This window comes from Balaenoptera borealis (genome assembly GCF_965194805.1).
Source record: "Balaenoptera borealis genome assembly, chromosome: 6".
NCBI lineage: Eukaryota > Metazoa > Chordata > Mammalia > Artiodactyla > Balaenopteridae > Balaenoptera > Balaenoptera borealis.
This window is the reverse complement of record NC_138863.1, coordinates 107,520,196-107,544,092: the sequence shown is the minus strand read 5'-3', so window position 1 is coordinate 107,544,092 and position 23,897 is coordinate 107,520,196.

Genomic DNA, 23,897 nt, shown 5'->3' with positions numbered 1-23,897 from the left:
TGCAATTCACAAACCTGCAGAGTTATAAATGATAACTCTCGTCCACAAATATATTGAGGGAAGGCAACGAGGAGGATTTGAAAGCAAGGCAGAATTGCAGGAAACAGATTTCAGGAGGTAGAGTCGAATCGCCTTTAAAGCACAGGAAAAGCGGCAAAACCTCGACCATGATGCCCTTGGCCAAAAAGGGCGTATGCGTTTTTTCCTGAATATATTCAGGAAAAAACGCATACGCCCTTTTTGGCCAACCAAGCAACCTGGAAAGGCAAATCAGCGCTACAAAGAAGTCTCGCTTCCCATCGGTCAAAAGGGCCATGCTGAATAAAGTGTCAAAACCAGAAATGCAGGACAGGCCATGGAGAAACGGGAGCCTTGCTACGCTGATGGGCGGGATGTAAATTGCCAACAGCCACTCTGGAGAAGTGTACGGTGTGTCCTGAAACCTCTAAAAAACTCAGCTTAGAGAGCATAGGGCACTTCCACTCATGGGCATATAAATTGGGAAAACTAAAAATCAGCAAGACACAGGCACCCCAAAGTTTAGGGCTGCTCTGTTGACAAGAACCTCCACTTCGTTACACCTTAAATATCCCAGGAAAGAAAAAAATGGATAAAGAAGTTGTGGTCCTTATGTACAATGGAATATCACTCAGCCATGAAATCAACGTCATAAGGCTAGTAGCAGCATGATGAGTGGATTTAGGTACGACGATTCTAAGTGAAATAAGTCAACCAGAAAACGACACTTATCATAAGATATTACTTATAGAGGGAATGTAAAAACCGCTACACTTGAACTGAATTACAAAACAGAACAGAGACACACGTTTACAAAACACACTATGGCTGCTTAACGGGAAAGGTGAGGTCGGGTGAGGCAGAAAACAAGGGTTTCAAATTAGCTCAGATACCGTTCCATAAACCCAATATGTAATAGACAAGACCTACTCCTTGCTCAGTGAAGTGGACTCAACGCCCCCTGTTCACCGCCCAAGAATATATCAGACTAGTAAGACTCTTAAAACCAATGTATTGATATCTCTCTGTAAGTGAGTCAAGTGGGTGTAAAGCGGCATAAACACAGCAGTGAAAAGCAGCTAAACCCCATTATAAAATCAATTACTTTTAAAAACCCGTGAAACAAAGACAGTGAAAGAGAGAGAAATTCTTACAAAATTCGTTCAGGGCTGTGATGCCACCTTTATTGACCATCTCTAGACCCACAGCTGATTGAGACATAAGGGTGGACACTCTTGGGCCTGAGAGGTTTGGTGAGGTTGGGTGAGCAAACGCAGACTCTTTAAAGTAATACTGCGTGGTATCCATCCCATGGGTCCAAAATCTCCAGGTTCAAGGGCATCTTCCTACATCGAAAACATGCATGAGAAACCCAGAAGATGGTACACCATGTGATCGGGAAAGGTTTCGAAAACGCACCTCATTTCTCATCTCCTTGTGCTCGGGTTGGCCATTACAGCCGCTTTACTAGCAATCTTCCTCCTTCGAGAATCAGCACCTTTAACCTCCTGTTCCGTACAGGTTGCAATTTGTCCTGAGGATGAACGGGAAGAGGGGGAACCAGTGAGAGACTAGCTCTAGGTGTTGGGACAGGCACAGGTCACTCTATTTTCCCATCAGGAAGAAGAATTAACCACAGGCTCAGCCTGCCGCCCGGAAGCAGAACAGGGCCTGAAGCAATCCTGCGCTTTTGCGGCCAGCTCCCAAAAAAGCGAGTTGAAAAATCGAGCTCAGGGGCACTGCAATTCACAAACCTGCAGAGTTAGAAATGATAAACTCTCGTCCACAAATATATTGAGGGAAGGCAACGAAGAGGATTTGAAAGCAAGGCAGAATTGCAGGAAACAGATTTCAGGAGGTAGAGTCGAATCGCCTTTAAAGCACAGGAAAAGCGGCAAAACCTCGACCATGATGCCCTTGGCCAAAAAGGGCGTATGCGTTTTTCCTGAATATATTCAGGAAAAAACGCATACGCCCTTTTTGGCCAACCAAGCAACCTGGAAAGCAAATCAGCGCTACAAAGAAGTCTCGCTTCCCATCGGTCAAAAGGGCCATGCTGAATAAAGTGTCAAAACCAGAAATGCAGGACAGGCCATGGAGAAACGGGAGCCTTGCTACGCTGATGGGCGGGATGTAAATTGCCAACAGCCACTCTGGAGAAGTGTACGGTGTGTCCTGAAACCTCTAAAAAACTCAGCTTAGAGAGCATAGGGCACTTCCACTCATGGGCATATAAATTGGGAAAACTAAAAATCAGCAAGACACAGGCACCCCAAAGTTTAGGGCTGCTCTGTTGACAAGAACCTCCACTTCGTTACACCTTAAATATCCCAGGAAAGAAAAAAATGGATAAAGAAGTTGTGGTCCTTATGTACAATGGAATATCACTCAGCCATGAAATCAACGTCATAAGGCTAGTAGCAGCATGATGAGTGGATTTAGGTACGACGATTCTAAGTGAAATAAGTCAACCAGAAAACGACACTTATCATAAGATATTACTTATAGAGGGAATGTAAAAACCGCTACACTTGAACTGAATTACAAAACAGAACAGAGACACACGTTTACAAACACACTATGGCTGCTTAACGGGAAAGGTGAGGTCGGGTGAGGCAGAAAACAAGGGTTTCAAATTAGCTCAGATACCGTTCCCATAAACCCAATATGTAATAGACAAGACCTACTCCTTGCTCAGTGAAGTGGACTCAACGCCCCCTGTTCACCGCCCAAGAATATATCAGACTAGTAAGACTCTTAAAACCAATGTATTGATATCTCTCTGTAAGTGAGTCAAGTGGGTGTAAAGCGGCATAAACACAGCAGTGAAAAGCAGCTAAACCCCATTATAAAAATCAATTACTTTTAAAAACCCGTGAAACAAAGACAGTGAAAGAGAGAGAAATTCTTACAAAATTCGTTCAGGGGCTGTGATGCCACTTTATTGACCATCTCTAGACCCACAGCTGATTGAGACATAAGGGTGGACACTCTTGGGCCTGAGAGGTTTGGTGAGGTTGGGTGAGCAAACGCAGACTCTTTAAAGTAATACTGCGTGGTATCCATCCCATGGGTCCAAAATCTCCAGGTTCAAGGGCATCTTCCTACATCGAAAACATGCATGAGAAACCCAGAAGATGGTACACCATGTGATCGGGAAAGGTTTCGAAAACGCACCTCATTTCTCATCTCCTTGTGCTCGGGTTGGCCATTACAGCCGCTTTACTAGCAATCTTCCTCCTTCGAGAATCAGCACCTTTAACCTCCTGTTCCGTACAGGTTGCAATTTGTCCTGAGGATGAACGGGAAGAGGGGGAACCAGTGAGAGACTAGCTCTAGGTGTTGGGACAGGCACAGGTCACTCTATTTTCCCATCAGGAAGAAGAATTAACCACAGGCTCAGCCTGCCGCCCGGAAGCAGAACAGGGCCTGAAGCAATCCTGCGCTTTTGCGGCCAGCTCCCAAAAAAGCGAGTTGAAAAATCGAGCTCAGGGGCACTGCAATTCACAAACCTGCAGAGTTATAAATGATAACTCTCGTCCACAAATATATTGAGGGAAGGCAACGAGGAGGATTTGAAAGCAAGGCAGAATTGCAGGAAACAGATTTCAGGAGGTAGAGTCGAATCGCCTTTAAAGCACAGGAAAAGCGGCAAAACCTCGACCATGATGCCCTTGGCCAAAAAGGGCGTCTGCGTTTTTTCCTGAATATATTCAGGAAAAAACGCAGACGCCCTTTTTGGCCAACCAAGCAACCTGGAAAGGCAAATCAGCGCTACAAAGAAGTCTCGCTTCCCATCGGTCAAAAGGGCCATGCTGAATAAAGTGTCAAAACCAGAAATGCAGGACAGGCCATGGAGAAACGGGAGCCTTGCTACGCTGATTGGCGTGATGTAAATGCCAACAGCCACTCTGGAGAAGTGTACGGTGTGTCCTGAAACCTCTAAAAAACTCAGCTTAGAGAGCATAGGGCACTTCCACTCATGGGCGTATAAATTGGGAAAACTAAAAATCAGCAAGACACAGGCACCCCAAAGTTTAGGGCTGCTCTGTTGACAAGAACCTCCACTTCGTTACACCTTAAATATCCCAGGAAAGAGAAAAATGGATAAAGAAGTTGTGGTCCTTATGTACAATGGAATATCACTCAGCCATGAAATCAACGTCATAAGGCTAGTAGCAGCATGATGAGTGGATTTAGGTACGACGATTCTAAGTGAAATAAGTCAACCAGAAAACGACACTTATCATAAGATATCACTTATAGAGGGAATGTAAAAACCGCTACACTTGAACTGAATTACAAAACAGAACAGAGACACACGTTTACAAAACACACTATGGCTGCTTAACGGGAAAGGTGAGGTCGGGTGAGGCAGAAAACAAGGGTTTCAAATTAGCTCAGATACCGTTCCATAAACCCAATATGTAATAGACAAGACCTACTCCTTGCTCAGTGAAGTGGACTCAACGCCCCCTGTTCACCGCCCAAGAATATATCAGACTAGTAAGACTCTTAAAACCAATGTATTGATATCTCTCTGTAAGTGAGTCAAGTGGGTGTAAAGCGGCATAAACACAGCAGTGAAAAGCAGCTAAACCCCATTATAAAAATCAATTACTTTTAAAAACCCGTGAAACAAAGACAGTGAAAGAGAGAGAAATTCATACAGAATTCGTTCAGGGGCTGTGATGACACCTTATTGACCATCTCTAGACCCACAGCTGATTGAGACATAAGGGTGGACACTCGTGGGCTGAGAGATTTGGTGAGGTTGGGTGAGCAAACGCAGACCCTTTAAAGTAATACTGCGTGGTACCCATCCCATGGGTCCCAAATCTCCAAGTTCAAGGGCATCTTCCTATATCAAAAACATGCATGAGAAACCCAGAAGACGGTACACCGTGCGATCGGGAAAGGTTTCTAAAACGCACCTCATTTCTCATCTCCTTGTGCTCTGGTTCGCCATTCCAACCGAGTTAGTAGCAATCTCCCTCCGTGGAGAATCAGCACCTTTAACCTCCTGTTCCGTACAGGTTGCAATCTGTCCTGAGGATGAAAGGGAAGAGGTGGAACCAATGATAGACTAGCTCTAGGTGTTGGGACAGGCACAGATCACTCTATTTTCCCATCAGGAAGAAGAATTAACCACAGGCTCAGCCTGCCGCCCGGAACCAGAATAGGGCTTGAAGCAATCCTGCGCTTTTGCGGCCAACTCCGAAGAAAGCGAGTTGAAAAATGGAGCTCAGGGGCACTGCAATTCACAGACCTGCAGAGTTAGAAATGATAACTCTCGTCCACAAATATATTGAGGGAAGGCAACGAAGAGGATTTGAAAGCAAGGCAGAATTGCAGGAAACAGATTTCAGGAGGTAGATTCGAATCGCCTTTAAAGCACAGGAAAAGCGGCAAAACCTCGACCATGATGCCCTTGGCCAAAAAGGGCGTATACGTTTTTTCCTGAATATATTCAGGAAAAAACGCATACGCCCTTTTTGGCCAACCAAGCAACCTGGAAAAGGCAAATCAGCGCTACAAAGAAGTCTCGCTTCCCATCGGTCAAAAGGGCCATGCTGCATAAAGTGTCAAAACCAGAAATGCAGGACAGGCCATGGAGAAACGGGAGCCTTGCTACGCTGATGGGCGGGATGTAAATTGCCAACAGCCACTCTGGAGAAGTGTACGGTGTGTCCTGAAACCTCTAAAAAACTCAGCTTAGAGAGCATAAGGCACTTCCACTCATGGGCATATAAATTGGGAAAACTAAAAATCAGCAAGACACAGGCACCCCAAAGTTTAGGGCTGCTCTGTTGACAAGAACCTCCACTTCGTTACACCTTAAATATCCCAGGAAAGAGAAAAATGGATAAGGAAGTTGTGGTCCTTATGTACAATGGCATATCACTCAGCCATGAAATTAACGTCATAAGGCTAGTAGCAGCATGATGAGAGGATTTAGGTACGACGATTCTAAGTGAAATAAGTCACACAGAAAAAGACACTTATCATAAGATATCACTTATAGAGGGAATGCAAAAACCACTACAGTTGAACGGAATTACAAAACAGAACAGCGTCACACGTTTAGAAGACACACTATGGCTGCTTAACGAGAAAGGGAAAGGTGAGGTGGGTGATGCATAAAACAAGGGTTTCAAATTAGCTCAGATACCGATCCATAAACCCAATATGTAATAGACAAGACCTACTCCTTGCTCAGTGAACTGGACTCAACACCCCCTGTTCACCGCCCAAGAATATATCTGACTAGTAAGAATCTTAAAACCAATGTATTGATATCCCTCTGTAAGTGAGTCAAGTGGGTGTAAAGCGGCATAAACACAGCAGTGAAAAGCAGCTAAACCCCATTATAAAAATCAATTACTTTTAAAAACCCGTGAAACAAAGACAGTGAAAGAGAGAGAAATTCTTACAAAATTCGTTCAGGGGCTGTGATGCCACCTTTATTGACCATCTCTAGACCCACAGCTGATTGAGACATAAGGGTGGACACTCTTGGGCCTGAGAGGTTTGGTGAGGTTGGGTGAGCAAACGCAGACCCTTTAAAGTAATACTGCGTGGTATCCATCCCATGGGTCCAAAATCTCCAGGTTCAAGGGCATCTTCCTACATCGAAAACATGCATGAGAAACCCAGAAGATGGTACACCATGTGATCGGGAAAGGTTTCGAAAACGCACCTCATTTCTCATCTCCTTGTGCTCGGGTTGGCCATTACAGCCGCTTTACTAGCAATCTTCCTCCTTCGAGAATCAGCACCTTTAACCTCCTGTTCCGTACAGGTTGCAATTTGTCCTGAGGATGAACGGGAAGAGGGGGAACCAGTGAGAGACTAGCTCTAGGTGTTGGGACAGGCACAGGTCACTCTATTTTCCCATCAGGAAGAAGAATTAACCACAGGCTCAGCCTGCCGCCCGGAACCAGAATAGGGCCTGTAGCAATCCTACGCTTTTGTGGCCAGCTCCCAAGAAAACGAGTTGAAAAATGGAGCTCAGGGGCACTGCAATTCACAAACCTGCAGAGTTAGAAATGATAACTCTCGTCCACAAATATATTGAGGAAAGGCAACGAAGAGGATTTGAAAGCAAGGCAGAATTACAGGAAACAGATTTCAGGAGGTAGATTCGAATCGCCTTTAAAGCACAGGAAAAGCGGCAAAACCTCGACCATGATGCCCTTGGCCAAAAAGGGCGTCTGCGTTTTTTCCTGAATATATTCAGGAAAAAACGCAGACGCCCTTTTTGGCCAACCAAGCAACCTGGAAAGGCAAATCAGCGCTACAAAGAAGTCTCGCTTCCCATCGGTCAAAAGGGCCATGCTGAATAAAGTGTCAAAACCAGAAATGCAGGACAGGCCATGGAGAAACGGGAGCCTTGCTACGCTGATTGGCGTGATGTAAATTGCCAACAGCCACTCTGGAGAAGTGTACGGTGTGTCCTGAAACCTCTAAAAAACTCAGCTTAGAGAGCATAGGGCACTTCCACTCATGGGCGTATAAATTGGGAAAACTAAAAATCAGCAAGACACAGGCACCCCAAAGTTTAGGGCTGCTCTGTTGACAAGAACCTCCACTTCGTTACACCTTAAATATCCCAGGAAAGAGAAAAATGGATAAAGAAGTTGTGGTCCTTATGTACAATGGAATATCACTCAGCCATGAAATCAACGTCATAAGGCTAGTAGCAGCATGATGAGTGGATTTAGGTACGACGATTCTAAGTGAAATAAGTCAACCAGAAAACGACACTTATCATAAGATATCACTTATAGAGGGAATGTAAAAACCGCTACACTTGAACTGAATTACAAAACAGAACAGAGACACACGTTTACAAAACACACTATGGCTGCTTAACGGGAAAGGTGAGGTCGGGTGAGGCAGAAAACAAGGGTTTCAAATTAGCTCAGATACCGTTCCATAAACCCAATATGTAATAGACAAGACCTACTCCTTGCTCAGTGAAGTGGACTCAACGCCCCCTGTTCACCGCCCAAGAATATATCAGACTAGTAAGACTCTTAAAACCAATGTATTGATATCTCTCTGTAAGTGAGTCAAGTGGGTGTAAAGCGGCATAAACACAGCAGTGAAAAGCAGCTAAACCCCATTATAAAAATCAATTACTTTTAAAAACCCGTGAAACAAAGACAGTGAAAGAGAGAGAAATTCATACAGAATTCGTTCAGGGGCTGTGATGACACCTTTATTGACCATCTCTAGACCCACAGCTGATTGAGACATAAGGGTGGACACTCGTGGGGCTGAGAGATTTGGTGAGGTTGGGTGAGCAAACGCAGACCCTTTAAAGTAATACTGCGTGGTACCCATCCCATGGGTCCCAAATCTCCAAGTTCAAGGGCATCTTCCTATATCAAAAACATGCATGAGAAACCCAGAAGACGGTACACCGTGCGATCGGGAAAGGTTTCTAAAACGCACCTCATTTCTCATCTCCTTGTGCTCTGGTTCGCCATTCCAACCGAGTTAGTAGCAATCTCCCTCCGTGGAGAATCAGCACCTTTAACCTCCTGTTCCGTACAGGTTGCAATCTGTCCTGAGGATGAAAGGGAAGAGGTGGAACCAATGATAGACTAGCTCTAGGTGTTGGGACAGGCACAGATCACTCTATTTTCCCATCAGGAAGAAGAATTAACCACAGGCTCAGCCTGCCGCCCGGAACCAGAATAGGGCTTGAAGCAATCCTGCGCTTTTGCGGCCAACTCCGAAGAAAGCGAGTTGAAAAATGGAGCTCAGGGGCACTGCAATTCACAGACCTGCAGAGTTAGAAATGATAACTCTCGTCCACAAATATATTGAGGGAAGGCAACGAAGAGGATTTGAAAGCAAGGCAGAATTGCAGGAAACAGATTTCAGGAGGTAGATTCGAATCGCCTTTAAAGCACAGGAAAAGCGGCAAAACCTCGACCATGATGCCCTTGGCCAAAAAGGGCGTATACGTTTTTTCCTGAATATATTCAGGAAAAAACGCATACGCCCTTTTTGGCCAACCAAGCAACCTGGAAAGGCAAATCAGCGCTACAAAGAAGTCTCGCTTCCCATCGGTCAAAAGGGCCATGCTGCATAAAGTGTCAAAACCAGAAATGCAGGACAGGCCATGGAGAAACGGGAGCCTTGCTACGCTGATGGGCGGGATGTAAATTGCCAACAGCCACTCTGGAGAAGTGTACGGTGTGTCCTGAAACCTCTAAAAAACTCAGCTTAGAGAGCATAAGGCACTTCCACTCATGGGCATATAAATTGGGAAAACTAAAAATCAGCAAGACACAGGCACCCCAAAGTTTAGGGCTGCTCTGTTGACAAGAACCTCCACTTCGTTACACCTTAAATATCCCAGGAAAGAGAAAAATGGATAAGGAAGTTGTGGTCCTTATGTACAATGGCATATCACTCAGCCATGAAATTAACGTCATAAGGCTAGTAGCAGCATGATGAGAGGATTTAGGTACGACGATTCTAAGTGAAATAAGTCACACAGAAAAAGACACTTATCATAAGATATCACTTATAGAGGGAATGCAAAAACCACTACAGTTGAACGGAATTACAAAACAGAACAGCGTCACACGTTTAGAAGACACACTATGGCTGCTTAACGAGAAAGGTGAGGTGGGTGATGCATAAAACAAGGGTTTCAAATTAGCTCAGATACCGATCCATAAACCCAATATGTAATAGACAAGACCTACTCCTTGCTCAGTGAACTGGACTCAACACCCCCTGTTCACCGCCCAAGAATATATCTGACTAGTAAGAATCTTAAAACCAATGTATTGATATCCCTCTGTAAGTGAGTCAAGTGGGTGTAAAGCGGCATAAACACAGCAGTGAAAAGCAGCTAAACCCCATTATAAAAATCAATTACTTTTAAAAACCCGTGAAACAAAGACAGTGAAAGAGAGAGAAATTCTTACAAAATTCGTTCAGGGGCTGTGATGCCACCTTTATTGACCATCTCTAGACCCACAGCTGATTGAGACATAAGGGTGGACACTCTTGGGCCTGAGAGGTTTGGTGAGGTTGGGTGAGCAAACGCAGACCCTTTAAAGTAATACTGCGTGGTATCCATCCCATGGGTCCAAAATCTCCAGGTTCAAGGGCATCTTCCTACATCGAAAACATGCATGAGAAACCCAGAAGATGGTACACCATGTGATCGGGAAAGGTTTCGAAAACGCACCTCATTTCTCATCTCCTTGTGCTCGGGTTGGCCATTACAGCCGCTTTACTAGCAATCTTCCTCCTTCGAGAATCAGCACCTTTAACCTCCTGTTCCGTACAGGTTGCAATTTGTCCTGAGGATGAACGGGAAGAGGGGGAACCAGTGAGAGACTAGCTCTAGGTGTTGGGACAGGCACAGGTCACTCTATTTTCCCATCAGGAAGAAGAATTAACCACAGGCTCAGCCTGCCGCCCGGAACCAGAATAGGGCCTGTAGCAATCCTACGCTTTTGTGGCCAGCTCCCAAGAAAACGAGTTGAAAAATGGAGCTCAGGGGCACTGCAATTCACAAACCTGCAGAGTTAGAAATGATAACTCTCGTCCACAAATATATTGAGGAAAGGCAACGAAGAGGATTTGAAAGCAAGGCAGAATTACAGGAAACAGATTTCAGGAGGTAGATTCGAATCGCCTTTAAAGCACAGGAAAAGCGGCAAAACCTCGACCATGATGCCCTTGGCCAAAAAGGGCGTCTGCGTTTTTTCCTGAATATATTCAGGAAAAAACGCAGACGCCCTTTTTGGCCAACCAAGCAACCTGGAAAGGCAAATCAGCGCTACAAAGAAGTCTCGCTTCCCATCGGTCAAAAGGGCCATGCTGAATAAAGTGTCAAAACCAGAAATGCAGGACAGGCCATGGAGAAACGGGAGCCTTGCTACGCTGATTGGCGTGATGTAAATTGCCAACAGCCACTCTGGAGAAGTGTACGGTGTGTCCTGAAACCTCTAAAAAACTCAGCTTAGAGAGCATAGGGCACTTCCACTCATGGGCGTATAAATTGGGAAAACTAAAAATCAGCAAGACACAGGCACCCCAAAGTTTAGGGCTGCTCTGTTGACAAGAACCTCCACTTCGTTACACCTTAAATATCCCAGGAAAGAGAAAAATGGATAAAGAAGTTGTGGTCCTTATGTACAATGGAATATCACTCAGCCATGAAATCAACGTCATAAGGCTAGTAGCAGCATGATGAGTGGATTTAGGTACGACGATTCTAAGTGAAATAAGTCAACCAGAAAACGACACTTATCATAAGATATCACTTATAGAGGGAATGTAAAAACCGCTACACTTGAACTGAATTACAAAACAGAACAGAGACACACGTTTACAAAACACACTATGGCTGCTTAACGGGAAAGGTGAGGTCGGGTGAGGCAGAAAACAAGGGTTTCAAATTAGCTCAGATACCGTTCCATAAACCCAATATGTAATAGACAAGACCTACTCCTTGCTCAGTGAAGTGGACTCAACGCCCCCTGTTCACCGCCCAAGAATATATCAGACTAGTAAGACTCTTAAAACCAATGTATTGATATCTCTCTGTAAGTGAGTCAAGTGGGTGTAAAGCGGCATAAACACAGCAGTGAAAAGCAGCTAAACCCCATTATAAAAATCAATTACTTTTAAAAACCCGTGAAACAAAGACAGTGAAAGAGAGAGAAATTCATACAGAATTCGTTCAGGGGCTGTGATGACACCTTTATTGACCATCTCTAGACCCACAGCTGATTGAGACATAAGGGTGGACACTCGTGGGGCTGAGAGATTTGGTGAGGTTGGGTGAGCAAACGCAGACCCTTTAAAGTAATACTGCGTGGTACCCATCCCATGGGTCCCAAATCTCCAAGTTCAAGGGCATCTTCCTATATCAAAAACATGCATGAGAAACCCAGAAGACGGTACACCGTGCGATCGGGAAAGGTTTCTAAAACGCACCTCATTTCTCATCTCCTTGTGCTCTGGTTCGCCATTCCAACCGAGTTAGTAGCAATCTCCCTCCGTGGAGAATCAGCACCTTTAACCTCCTGTTCCGTACAGGTTGCAATCTGTCCTGAGGATGAAAGGGAAGAGGTGGAACCAATGATAGACTAGATCTAGGTGTTGGGACAGGCACAGATCACTCTATTTTCCCATCAGGAAGAAGAATTAACCACAGGCTCAGCCTGCCGCCCGGAACCAGAATAGGGCTTGAAGCAATCCTGCGCTTTTGCGGCCAACTCCGAAGAAAGCGAGTTGAAAAATGGAGCTCAGGGGCACTGCAATTCACAGACCTGCAGAGTTAGAAATGATAACTCTCGTCCACAAATATATTGAGGGAAGGCAACGAAGAGGATTTGAAAGCAAGGCAGAATTGCAGGAAACAGATTTCAGGAGGTAGATTCGAATCGCCTTTAAAGCACAGGAAAAGCGGCAAAACCTCGACCATGATGCCCTTGGCCAAAAAGGGCGTATACGTTTTTTCCTGAATATATTCAGGAAAAAACGCATACGCCCTTTTTGGCCAACCAAGCAACCTGGAAAGGCAAATCAGCGCTACAAAGAAGTCTCGCTTCCCATCGGTCAAAAGGGCCATGCTGAATAAAGTGTCAAAACCAGAAATGCAGGACAGGCCATGGAGAAACGGGAGCCTTGCTACGCTGATGGGCGGGATGTAAATTGCCAACAGCCACTCTGGAGAAGTGTACGGTGTGTCCTGAAACCTCTAAAAAACTCAGCTTAGAGAGCATAAGGCACTTCCACTCATGGGCATATAAATTGGGAAAACTAAAAATCAGCAAGACACAGGCACCCCAAAGTTTAGGGCTGCTCTGTTGACAAGAACCTCCACTTCGTTACACCTTAAATATCCCAGGAAAGAGAAAAATGGATAAGGAAGTTGTGGTCCTTATGTACAATGGCATATCACTCAGCCATGAAATTAACGTCATAAGGCTAGTAGCAGCATGATGAGAGGATTTAGGTACGACGATTCTAAGTGAAATAAGTCACACAGAAAAAGACACTTATCATAAGATATCACTTATAGAGGGAATGCAAAAACCACTACAGTTGAACGGAATTACAAAACAGAACAGCGTCACACGTTTAGAAGACACACTATGGCTGCTTAACGAGAAAGGTGAGGTGGGTGATGCATAAAACAAGGGTTTCAAATTAGCTCAGATACCGATCCATAAACCCAATATGTAATAGACAAGACCTACTCCTTGCTCAGTGAACTGGACTCAACACCCCCTGTTCACCGCCCAAGAATATATCTGACTAGTAAGAATCTTAAAACCAATGTATTGATATCCCTCTGTAAGTGAGTCAAGTGGGTGTAAAGCGGCATAAACACAGCAGTGAAAAGCAGCTAAACCCCATTATAAAAATCAATTACTTTTAAAAACCCGTGAAACAAAGACAGTGAAAGAGAGAGAAATTCTTACAAAATTCGTTCAGGGGCTGTGATGCCACCTTTATTGACCATCTCTAGACCCACAGCTGATTGAGACATAAGGGTGGACACTCTTGGGCCTGAGAGGTTTGGTGAGGTTGGGTGAGCAAACGCAGACCCTTTAAAGTAATACTGCGTGGTATCCATCCCATGGGTCCAAAATCTCCAGGTTCAAGGGCATCTTCCTACATCGAAAACATGCATGAGAAACCCAGAAGATGGTACACCATGTGATCGGGAAAGGTTTCGAAAACGCACCTCATTTCTCATCTCCTTGTGCTCGGGTTGGCCATTACAGCCGCTTTACTAGCAATCTTCCTCCTTCGAGAATCAGCACCTTTAACCTCCTGTTCCGTACAGGTTGCAATTTGTCCTGAGGATGAACGGGAAGAGGGGGAACCAGTGAGAGACTAGCTCTAGGTGTTGGGACAGGCACAGGTCACTCTATTTTCCCATCAGGAAGAAGAATTAACCACAGGCTCAGCCTGCCGCCCGGAAGCAGAACAGGGCCTGAAGCAATCCTGCGCTTTTGCGGCCAGCTCCCAAAAAAGCGAGTTGAAAAATCGAGCTCAGGGGCACTGCAATTCACAAACCTGCAGAGTTATAAATGATAACTCTCGTCCACAAATATATTGAGGGAAGGCAACGAGGAGGATTTGAAAGCAAGGCAGAATTGCAGGAAACAGATTTCAGGAGGTAGAGTCGAATCGCCTTTAAAGCACAGGAAAAGCGGCAAAACCTCGACCATGATGCCCTTGGCCAAAAAGGGCGTATGCGTTTTTTCCTGAATATATTCAGGAAAAAACGCATACGCCCTTTTTGGCCAACCAAGCAACCTGGAAAGGCAAATCAGCGCTACAAAGAAGTCTCGCTTCCCATCGGTCAAAAGGGCCATGCTGAATAAAGTGTCAAAACCAGAAATGCAGGACAGGCCATGGAGAAACGGGAGCCTTGCTACGCTGATGGGCGGGATGTAAATTGCCAACAGCCACTCTGGAGAAGTGTACGGTGTGTCCTGAAACCTCTAAAAAACTCAGCTTAGAGAGCATAGGGCACTTCCACTCATGGGCATATAAATTGGGAAAACTAAAAATCAGCAAGACACAGGCACCCCAAAGTTTAGGGCTGCTCTGTTGACAAGAACCTCCACTTCGTTACACCTTAAATATCCCAGGAAAGAAAAAAATGGATAAAGAAGTTGTGGTCCTTATGTACAATGGAATATCACTCAGCCATGAAATCAACGTCATAAGGCTAGTAGCAGCATGATGAGTGGATTTAGGTACGACGATTCTAAGTGAAATAAGTCAACCAGAAAACGACACTTATCATAAGATATTACTTATAGAGGGAATGTAAAAACCGCTACACTTGAACTGAATTACAAAACAGAACAGAGACACACGTTTACAAAACACACTATGGCTGCTTAACGGGAAAGGTGAGGTCGGGTGAGGCAGAAAACAAGGGTTTCAAATTAGCTCAGATACCGTTCCATAAACCCAATATGTAATAGACAAGACCTACTCCTTGCTCAGTGAAGTGGACTCAACGCCCCCTGTTCACCGCCCAAGAATATATCAGACTAGTAAGACTCTTAAAACCAATGTATTGATATCTCTCTGTAAGTGAGTCAAGTGGGTGTAAAGCGGCATAAACACAGCAGTGAAAAGCAGCTAAACCCCATTATAAAAATCAATTACTTTTAAAAACCCGTGAAACAAAGACAGTGAAAGAGAGAGAAATTCTTACAAAATTCGTTCAGGGGCTGTGATGCCACCTTTATTGACCATCTCTAGACCCACAGCTGATTGAGACATAAGGGTGGACACTCTTGGGCCTGAGAGGTTTGGTGAGGTTGGGTGAGCAAACGCAGACTCTTTAAAGTAATACTGCGTGGTATCCATCCCATGGGTCCAAAATCTCCAGGTTCAAGGGCATCTTCCTACATCGAAAACATGCATGAGAAACCCAGAAGATGGTACACCATGTGATCGGGAAAGGTTTCGAAAACGCACCTCATTTCTCATCTCCTTGTGCTCGGGTTGGCCATTACAGCCGCTTTACTAGCAATCTTCCTCCTTCGAGAATCAGCACCTTTAACCTCCTGTTCCGTACAGGTTGCAATTTGTCCTGAGGATGAACGGGAAGAGGGGGAACCAGTGAGAGACTAGCTCTAGGTGTTGGGACAGGCACAGGTCACTCTATTTTCCCATCAGGAAGAAGAATTAACCACAGGCTCAGCCTGCCGCCCGGAAGCAGAACAGGGCCTGAAGCAATCCTGCGCTTTTGCGGCCAGCTCCCAAAAAAGCGAGTTGAAAAATCGAGCTCAGGGGCACTGCAATTCACAAACCTGCAGAGTTAGAAATGATAACTCTCGTCCACAAATATATTGAGGGAAGGCAACGAAGAGGATTTGAAAGCAAGGCAGAATTGCAGGAAACAGATTTCAGGAGGTAGAGTCGAATCGCCTTTAAAGCACAGGAAAAGCGGCAAAACCTCGACCATGATGCCCTTGGCCAAAAAGGGCGTCTGCGTTTTTTCCTGAATATATTCAGGAAAAAACGCATACGCCCTTTTTGGCCAACCAAGCAACCTGGAAAGGCAAATCAGCGCTACAAAGAAGTCTCGCTTCCCATCGGTCAAAAGGGCCATGCTGAATAAAGTGTCAAAACCAGAAATGCAGGACAGGCCATGGAGAAACGGGAGCCTTGCTACGCTGATGGGCGGGATGTAAATTGCCAACAGCCACTCTGGAGAAGTGTACGGTGTGTCCTGAAACCTCTAAAAAACTCAGCTTAGAGAGCATAGGGCACTTCCACTCATGGGCATATAAATTGGGAAAACTAAAAATCAGCAAGACACAGGCACCCCAAAGTTTAGGGCTGCTCTGTTGACAAGAACCTCCACTTCGTTACACCTTAAATATCCCAGGAAAGAAAAAAATGGATAAAGAAGTTGTGGTCCTTATGTACAATGGAATATCACTCAGCCATGAAATCAACGTCATAAGGCTAGTAGCAGCATGATGAGTGGATTTAGGTACGACGATTCTAAGTGAAATAAGTCAACCAGAAAACGACACTTATCATAAGATATTACTTATAGAGGGAATGTAAAAACCGCTACACTTGAACTGAATTACAAAACAGAACAGAGACACACGTTTACAAAACACACTATGGCTGCTTAACGGGAAAGGTGAGGTCGGGTGAGGCAGAAAACAAGGGTTTCAAATTAGCTCAGATACCGTTCCATAAACCCAATATGTAATAGACAAGACCTACTCCTTGCTCAGTGAAGTGGACTCAACGCCCCCTGTTCACCGCCCAAGAATATATCAGACTAGTAAGACTCTTAAAACCAATGTATTGATATCTCTCTGTAAGTGAGTCAAGTGGGTGTAAAGCGGCATAAACACAGCAGTGAAAAGCAGCTAAACCCCATTATAAAAATCAATTACTTTTAAAAACCCGTGAAACAAAGACAGTGAAAGAGAGAGAAATTCTTACAAAATTCGTTCAGGGGCTGTGATGCCACCTTTATTGACCATCTCTAGACCCACAGCTGATTGAGACATAAGGGTGGACACTCTTGGGCCTGAGAGGTTTGGTGAGGTTGGGTGAGCAAACGCAGACTCTTTAAAGTAATACTGCGTGGTATCCATCCCATGGGTCCAAAATCTCCAGGTTCAAGGGCATCTTCCTACATCGAAAACATGCATGAGAAACCCAGAAGATGGTACACCATGTGATCGGGAAAGGTTTCGAAAACGCACCTCATTTCTCATCTCCTTGTGCTCGGGTTGGCCATTACAGCCGCTTTACTAGCAATCTTCCTCCTTCGAGAATCAGCACCTTTAACCTCCTGTTCCGTACAGGTTGCAATTTGTCCTGAGGATGAACGGGAAGAGGGGGAACCAGTGAGAGACTAGCTCTAGGTGTTGGGACAGGCACAGGTCACTCTATTTTCCCATCAGGAAGAAGAATTAACCACAGGCTCAGCCTGCCGCCCGGAAGCAGAACAGGGCCTGAAGCAATCCTGCGCTTTTGCGGCCAGCTCCCAAAAAAGCGAGTTGAAAAATCGAGCTCAGGGGCACTGCAATTCACAAACCTGCAGAGTTATAAATGATAACTCTCGTCCACAAATATATTGAGGGAAGGCAACGAGGAGGATTTGAAAGCAAGGCAGAATTGCAGGAAACAGATTTCAGGAGGTAGAGTCGAATCGCCTTTAAAGCACAGGAAAAGCGGCAAAACCTCGACCATGATGCCCTTGGCCAAAAAGGGCGTCTGCGTTTTTTCCTGAATATATTCAGGAAAAAACGCAGACGCCCTTTTTGGCCAACCAAGCAACCTGGAAAGGCAAATCAGCGCTACAAAGAAGTCTCGCTTCCCATCGGTCAAAAGGGCCATGCTGAATAAAGTGTCAAAACCAGAAATGCAGGACAGGCCATGGAGAAACGGGAGCCTTGCTACGCTGATTGGCGTGATGTAAATTGCCAACAGCCACTCTGGAGAAGTGTACGGTGTGTCCTGAAACCTCTAAAAAACTCAGCTTAGAGAGCATAGGGCACTTCCACTCATGGGCGTATAAATTGGGAAAACTAAAAATCAGCAAGACACAGGCACCCCAAAGTTTAGGGCTGCTCTGTTGACAAGAACCTCCACTTCGTTACACCTTAAATATCCCAGGAAAGAGAAAAATGGATAAAGAAGTTGTGGTCCTTATGTACAATGGAATATCACTCAGCCATGAAATCAACGTCATAAGGCTAGTAGCAGCATGATGAGTGGATTTAGGTACGACGATTCTAAGTGAAATAAGTCAACCAGAAAACGACACTTATCATAAGATATCACTTATAGAGGGAATGTAAAAACCGCTACACTTGAACTGAATTACAAAACAGAACAGAGACACACGTTTACAAAACACACTATGGCTGCTTAACGGGAAAGGTGAGGTCGGGTGAGGCAGAAAACAAGGGTTTCAAATTAGCTCAGATACCGTTCCATAAACCCAATATGTAATAGACAAGACCTACTCCTTGCTCAGTGAAGTGGACTCAACGCCCCCTGTTCACCGCCCAAGAATATATCAGACTAGTAAGACTCTTAAAACCAATGTATTGATATCTCTCTGTAAGTGAGTCAAGTGGGTGTAAAGCGGCATAAACACAGCAGTGAAAAGCAGCTAAACCCCATTATAAAAATCAATTACTTTTAAAAACCCGTGAAACAAAGACAGTGAAAGAGAGAGAAATTCATACAGAATTCGTTCAGGGGCTGTGATGACACCTTTATTGACCATCTCTAGACCCACAGCTGATTGAGACATAAGGGTGGACACTCGTGGGGCTGAGAGATTTGGTGAGGTTGGGTGAGCAAACGCAGACCCTTTAAAGTAATACTGCGTGGTACCCATCCCATGGGTCCCAAATCTCCAAGTTCAAGGGCATCTTCCTATATCAAAAACATGCATGAGAAACCCAGAAGACGGTACACCGTGCGATCGGGAAAGGTTTCTAAAACGCACCTCATTTCTCATCTCCTTGTGCTCTGGTTCGCCATTCCAACCGAGTTAGTAGCAATCTCCCTCCGTGGAGAATCAGCACCTTTAACCTCCTGTTCCGTACAGGTTGCAATCTGTCCTGAGGATGAAAGGGAAGAGGTGGAACCAATGATAGACTAGCTCTAGGTGTTGGGACAGGCACAGATCACTCTATTTTCCCATCAGGAAGAAGAATTAACCACAGGCTCAGCCTGCCGCCCGGAACCAGAATAGGGCTTGAAGCAATCCTGCGCTTTTGCGGCCAACTCCGAAGAAAGCGAGTTGAAAAATGGAGCTCAGGGGCACTGCAATTCACAGACCTGCAGAGTTAGAAATGATAACTCTCGTCCACAAATATATTGAGGGAAGGCAACGAAGAGGATTTGAAAGCAAGGCAGAATTGCAGGAAACAGATTTCAGGAGGTAGATTCGAATCGCCTTTAAAGCACAGGAAAAGCGGCAAAACCTCGACCATGATGCCCTTGGCCAAAAAGGGCGTATACGTTTTTTCCTGAATATATTCAGGAAAAAACGCATACGCCCTTTTTGGCCAACCAAGCAACCTGGAAAGGCAAATCAGCGCTACAAAGAAGTCTCGCTTCCCATCGGTCAAAAGGGCCATGCTGCATAAAGTGTCAAAACCAGAAATGCAGGACAGGCCATGGAGAAACGGGAGCCTTGCTACGCTGATGGGCGGGATGTAAATTGCCAACAGCCACTCTGGAGAAGTGTACGGTGTGTCCTGAAACCTCTAAAAAACTCAGCTTAGAGAGCATAAGGCACTTCCACTCATGGGCATATAAATTGGGAAAACTAAAAATCAGCAAGACACAGGCACCCCAAAGTTTAGGGCTGCTCTGTTGACAAGAACCTCCACTTCGTTACACCTTAAATATCCCAGGAAAGAGAAAAATGGATAAGGAAGTTGTGGTCCTTATGTACAATGGCATATCACTCAGCCATGAAATTAACGTCATAAGGCTAGTAGCAGCATGATGAGAGGATTTAGGTACGACGATTCTAAGTGAAATAAGTCACACAGAAAAAGACACTTATCATAAGATATCACTTATAGAGGGAATGCAAAAACCACTACAGTTGAACGGAATTACAAAACAGAACAGCGTCACACGTTTAGAAGACACACTATGGCTGCTTAACGAGAAAGGTGAGGTGGGTGATGCATAAAACAAGGGTTTCAAATTAGCTCAGATACCGATCCATAAACCCAATATGTAATAGACAAGACCTACTCCTTGCTCAGTGAACTGGACTCAACACCCCCTGTTCACCGCCCAAGAATATATCTGACTAGTAAGAATCTTAAAACCAATGTATTGATATCCCTCTGTAAGTGAGTCAAGTGGGTGTAAAGCGGCATAAACACAGCAGTGAAAAGCAGCTAAACCCCATTATAAAAATCAATTACTTTTAAAAACCCGTGAAACAAAGACAGTGAAAGAGAGAGAAATTCTTACAAAATTCGTTCAGGGGCTGTGATGCCACCTTTATTGACCATCTCTAGACCCACAGCTGATTGAGACATAAGGGTGGACACTCTTGGGCCTGAGAGGTTTGGTGAGGTTGGGTGAGCAAACGCAGACCCTTTAAAGTAATACTGCGTGGTATCCATCCCATGGGTCCAAAATCTCCAGGTTCAAGGGCATCTTCCTACATCGAAAACATGCATGAGAAACCCAGAAGATGGTACACCATGTGATCGGGAAAGGTTTCGAAAACGCACCTCATTTCTCATCTCCTTGTGCTCGGGTTGGCCATTACAGCCGCTTTACTAGCAATCTTCCTCCTTCGAGAATCAGCACCTTTAACCTCCTGTTCCGTACAGGTTGCAATTTGTCCTGAGGATGAACGGGAAGAGGGGGAACCAGTGAGAGACTAGCTCTAGGTGTTGGGACAGGCACAGGTCACTCTATTTTCCCATCAGGAAGAAGAATTAACCACAGGCTCAGCCTGCCGCCCGGAAGCAGAACAGGGCCTGAAGCAATCCTGCGCTTTTGTGGCCAGCTCCCAAAAAAGCGAGTTGAAAAATCGAGCTCAGGGGCACTGCAATTCACAAACCTGCAGAGTTATAAATGATAACTCTCGTCCACAAATATATTGAGGGAAGGCAACGAGGAGGATTTGAAAGCAAGGCAGAATTGCAGGAAACAGATTTCAGGAGGTAGAGTCGAATCGCCTTTAAAGCACAGGAAAAGCGGCAAAACCTCGACCATGATGCCCTTGGCCAAAAAGGGCGTATGCGTTTTTTCCTGAATATATTCAGGAAAAAACGCATACGCCCTTTTTGGCCAACCAAGCAACCTGGAAAGGCAAATCAGCGCTACAAAGAAGTCTCGCTTCCCATCGGTCAAAAGGGCCATGCTGAATAAAGTGTCAAAACCAGAAATGCAGGACAGGCCATGGAGAAACGGGAGCCTTGCTACGCTGATGGGCGGGATGTAAATTGCCAACAGCCACTCTGGAGAAGTGTACGGTGTGTCCTGAAACCTCTAAAAAACTCAGCTTAGAGAGCATAGGGCACTTCCACTCATGGGCATATAAATTGGGAAAACTAAAAATCAGCAAGACACAGGCACCCCAAAGTTTAGGGCTGCTCTGTTGACAAGAACCTCCACTTCGTTACACCTTAAATATCCCAGGAAAGAAAAAAATGGATAAAGAAGTTGTGGTCCTTATGTACAATGGAATATCACTCAGCCATGAAATCAACGTCATAAGGCTAGTAGCAGCATGATGAGTGGATTTAGGTACGACGATTCTAAGTGAAATAAGTCAACCAGAAAACGACACTTATCATAAGATATTACTTATAGAGGGAATGTAAAAACCGCTACACTTGAACTGAATTACAAAACAGAACAGAGACACACGTTTACAAAACACACTATGGCTGCTTAACGGGAAAGGTGAGGTCGGGTGAGGCAGAAAACAAGGGTTTCAAATTAGCTCAGATACCGTTCCATAAACCCAATATGTAATAGACAAGACCTACTCCTTGCTCAGTGAAGTGGACTCAACGCCCCCTGTTCACCGCCCAAGAATATATCAGACTAGTAAGACTCTTAAAACCAATGTATTGATATCTCTCTGTAAGTGAGTCAAGTGGGTGTAAAGCGGCATAAACACAGCAGTGAAAAGCAGCTAAACCCCATTATAAAAATCAATTACTTTTAAAAACCCGTGAAACAAAGACAGTGAAAGAGAGAGAAATTCTTACAAAATTCGTTCAGGGGCTGTGATGCCACCTTTATTGACCATCTCTAGACCCACAGCTGATTGAGACATAAGGGTGGACACTCTTGGGCCTGAGAGGTTTGGTGAGGTTGGGTGAGCAAACGCAGACTCTTTAAAGTAATACTGCGTGGTATCCATCCCATGGGTCCAAAATCTCCAGGTTCAAGGGCATCTTCCTACATCGAAAACATGCATGAGAAACCCAGAAGATGGTACACCATGTGATCGGGAAAGGTTTCGAAAACGCACCTCATTTCTCATCTCCTTGTGCTCGGGTTGGCCATTACAGCCGCTTTACTAGCAATCTTCCTCCTTCGAGAATCAGCACCTTTAACCTCCTGTTCCGTACAGGTTGCAATTTGTCCTGAGGATGAACGGGAAGAGGGGGAACCAGTGAGAGACTAGCTCTAGGTGTTGGGACAGGCACAGGTCACTCTATTTTCCCATCAGGAAGAAGAATTAACCACAGGCTCAGCCTGCCGCCCGGAAGCAGAACAGGGCCTGAAGCAATCCTGCGCTTTTGCGGCCAGCTCCCAAAAAAGCGAGTTGAAAAATCGAGCTCAGGGGCACTGCAATTCACAAACCTGCAGAGTTAGAAATGATAACTCTCGTCCACAAATATATTGAGGGAAGGCAACGAGGAGGATTTGAAAGCAAGGCAGAATTGCAGGAAACAGATTTCAGGAGGTAGAGTCGAATCGCCTTTAAAGCACAGGAAAAGCGGCAAAACCTCGACCATGATGCCCTTGGCCAAAAAGGGCGTCTGCGTTTTTTCCTGAATATATTCAGGAAAAAACGCAGACGCCCTTTTTGGCCAACCAAGCAACCTGGAAAGGCAAATCAGCGCTACAAAGAAGTCTCGCTTCCCATCGGTCAAAAGGGCCATGCTGAATAAAGTGTCAAAACCAGAAATGCAGGACAGGCCATGGAGAAACGGGAGCCTTGCTACGCTGATTGGCGTGATGTAAATTGCCAACAGCCACTCTGGAGAAGTGTACGGTGTGTCCTGAAACCTCTAAAAAACTCAGCTTAGAGAGCATAGGGCACTTCCACTCATGGGCGTATAAATTGGGAAAACTAAAAATCAGCAAGACACAGGCACCCCAAAGTTTAGGGCTGCTCTGTTGACAAGAACCTCCACTTCGTTACACCTTAAATATCCCAGGAAAGAGAAAAATGGATAAAGAAGTTGTGGTCCTTATGTACAATGGAATATCACTCAGCCATGAAATCAACGTCATAAGGCTAGTAGCAGCATGATGAGTGGATTTAGGTACGACGATTCTAAGTGAAATAAGTCAACCAGAAAACGACACTTATCATAAGATATCACTTATAGAGGGAATGTAAAAACCGCTACACTTGAACTGAATTACAAAACAGAACAGAGACACACGTTTACAAAACACACTATGGCTGCTTAACGGGAAAGGTGAGGTCGGGTGAGGCAGAAAACAAGGGTTTCAAATTAGCTCAGATACCGTTCCATAAACCCAATATGTAATAGACAAGACCTACTCCTTGCTCAGTGAAGTGGACTCAACGCCCCCTGTTCACCGCCCAAGAATATATCAGACTAGTAAGACTCTTA